The sequence below is a fragment of the Solanum tuberosum genome, unplaced genomic scaffold (genome assembly GCF_000226075.1).
Source record: "Solanum tuberosum cultivar DM 1-3 516 R44 unplaced genomic scaffold, SolTub_3.0 scf00376, whole genome shotgun sequence".
In the NCBI taxonomy this organism is placed as follows: Eukaryota; Viridiplantae; Streptophyta; class Magnoliopsida; order Solanales; family Solanaceae; genus Solanum; species Solanum tuberosum.
This window is the reverse complement of record NW_006239305.1, coordinates 164,482-167,863: the sequence shown is the minus strand read 5'-3', so window position 1 is coordinate 167,863 and position 3,382 is coordinate 164,482.

The window sequence follows — 3,382 nt, the reverse complement described above, 5'->3', positions numbered from 1 at the left end:
AAAAACCACACCCCCCCCCCCCCCTTTTCGAACTTGATCCCACATGAGCTTCCCTCTCCTCGATTCCAGGCCACAACCTCCACTCAAAACAGTCACCACTTACCGCTCACCCACCTACGCCAAATCCACAAAAACAAACCCAACATTAATCTTCAACAAAACCCTAAAATCGCAAACGCAAACTAAACAAAAACACCAACTTGTTCCAGAAAAACACGAAATTCAAACAAAAAACGAAATGGAAAACGAAAAAATAGATAGATAACATACCCGGATTTGCCCAAAATGGGAAATGGTGGTAAAAAGAGCAGCTACACGACCCAAAACCTAGAAGGAATTGAGAAATGAAGGGATTTTGAACTACTACGCGGAGTGAGTAGATTATTTGGTATTTATTGTGTTTTGACCATCGATAACTTCTTTGGAGGACAGAGTGACCATTGTTTCTTGGTGTGAACGCCTGACGCGAGATTTGGTGGGCTCATTTTATTGAATTGGGCCTCCTCTAGTATTTGGACTTTACAAGATTAAGGAGTCGTTTTGGAACGTGGAATAAAGATAATTAATTGGAAAAATTACATAAGTGAAGGTATTTTTTATTTAATAATTATCACTTTTAAGTATACTTTTAATTTATTATCATTTTTGTCAATTTTTAGCAATACTTACTTAAAAAATTTTGTTTCTTTAAACTTAGCAAAAAGTGCTGTCATTCGCAACTTTTAGCAATATTGTCATTCAGCCAAATTGTTATATATGGTTAAAACAATAATGTTGACAAATGTCGTAAATATTTTTTAAAAGGTGTTCACATAAGTGATTTTCCCTTAATTGATTTCTTTTGATAAAATTGAGATTAATTTTAGAGCAATTTATATAAATGACTATATTTATAGGGTTATTGAAGTTCAATAGCTATAAGTATGTTATTTACAAAAAAAATGAGTACATTTTATATCAATATCTCATTGTATTTGTGTATTTTTTTTTTTGTTTGTTGTTTTTTTAATTATAAAGTGATACAATTTTAATTATACTGCATTAAATAAGGTAATTTCTGGTACTATAACTGAATCTCTTTAATTATGTCCTAAAATTCTCAATTTCTCATCATTACATTAACAACTAATAATTATATGGTCAGTGCATATACTTTTGAATTCCAATCAATTTTTAAAAAATTGAAATACATTGTACACAAATCTTCACTGTCGCCATTGTTTTTGTTCAAGCGTAAAGGTATTTCACATAAGTTTGTTTTAACTTGATTTATTGTAATTGTGAATGAATCTTCTTTGTTTTGATTTCAAATAGGCGAACTCCATGGCAAGAATAATTGTATTCTGATATTGCTTAATACAATTTTGTTAATGTATCAATACAATTGAACAATTCAGAAAAAACAAATGACAATGAATTATATTACAATACAATTATCCAAATGTATATGTATTCCACTGTACAAAAAATGGATGCACTGTATACGTATACATTCAAATCTACTTAATGTGTTTATGTATCCAAATGCACTTGTATTTCTAATTGGACAGTCCATGAAAAAATGACAAATATCCAAATGTCTATGTATTCTATTGTATTCAATAGAGCTGTCAATATGGGCTGGCCCATCCCATCTGGGCTAACCCATACATGATTTGAAATTTGACGGGCCAGGCCGGGCTAGCTCATTTTTTGTGTGGCCCAGAAAATGGTCGGTCCAGCCCACAAGTACGTGGGCTAGGGCTTGCCGGGCCAGCCCTCTTTTCTTAAAAGTCTATTTTTTTTATAATTTTTTAAATTAAATTATAATCTAAAAATATTATCATAAATATCGACAAGACAATATTACATGGTGTTAGTGTTACTACTTGTTAATCAAATATACAAATAAAATTATCTTTATAATATTTATTAAGTTTGATTTCAAGTAAAAGCATAAATAACTAAATAGAAATATTAACCTAACTGTTTTCCAATGATCATAATAAAACACAAAAACTATGACAATATTCCATAGACTATGGCCTATGTAGTGATTCCCTAGAATTTTTAGGGAATTTTAATTTTATGTAGTACATATTTTATAAACATAATTTGTATTTAAATTATATTATTTCAAACTTTAAATAGATTTTGAGTTTAGACTCTTCTTATTTTTAATACTATTTTATTTTTATTTTTTAAGTAATTTTTATTTGGCCCACGGGCCGGCCTTATCCATATTTCTTCGGGCAAATTACATAAATCACATACTTTTAAGGAAAAATTACAATTTATCCCTTAAAAGTTTATAATTACAGAAATCCCTCAAATAGATACAATAATATAAGCGTTGATACATTAATCTGATGCGCGAGATACAATAATATAAGCGCTGATACATTAATCTGATGCACGAGATACATTAATCGTTAAGTAAGATACATTACATTTTATACATGATACACTAATCTAATGTACATTTTATACATGATACACTAATCTAATGTACATTTTATACATGATACACTAATCTAATGTACATTTTATACATGATACACTAATCTAATGTACATTTTATACATGATACACTAATCTAATGTACATTTTATACATGATACACTAATCTAATGTACATTTTATACATGATACACTAATCTAATGTACATTTTATACATGATACACTAATTTGATGCGCGAGATACACTAATCTGATGCGCGAAAATGAGGGATTTTGGAGATTTGTAAAACTTATAGGGGATAATGGTAATAAGTAAACTAAAATGTGGGATTTCTATAATTTTTTCTATTTCTCAAGCCCCACAAAATCGGCAGGCTTATTCAGGCCGGGCTAAAAAACTCTTTTCTTAAATGGGCTCCAAAAATTGTAGTCCAACCCTATCAAATCACGGGTTAGGCCAGACCGTCCCAACGGGCCTAGCCCATATTAACGACTCTAGTATTCAACATTCAAAATAGAGATATGAGTCAAATAACTATTTTTGGAGAACTTGTTCGAGATGAAGCTTGTGTGAGCCTTAACGAGGTTTTCTTAAATTCATTTTAAATAGTCAATTAAGGGTGTGTTTGGTATGAAAGAAAACGTTTTCCGGAAAATGTTTTCCAATTTTCTCATGTTTTGTTGGGTTAAATGTTTTGGAAAATGTTTTCCAAATCAACTCATTTTCCTCAAATTCAAGGAAAATGACTTCCTTTCAAAAATCAAGGAAAACATTTTCCAAAACTTTCCACCAATTTCAAATTACAACTTTTTTGTTGAAAAAATCAATTTATTTTTTTTGTTGAAAAAGTAAATTTAAAGCTTATTTAAAAAAATAAAAATTCAACTTCAATTTTTTTATTTTTTTACCCCTCCCTCACCCCAACCCACCCCCTCCCTCCC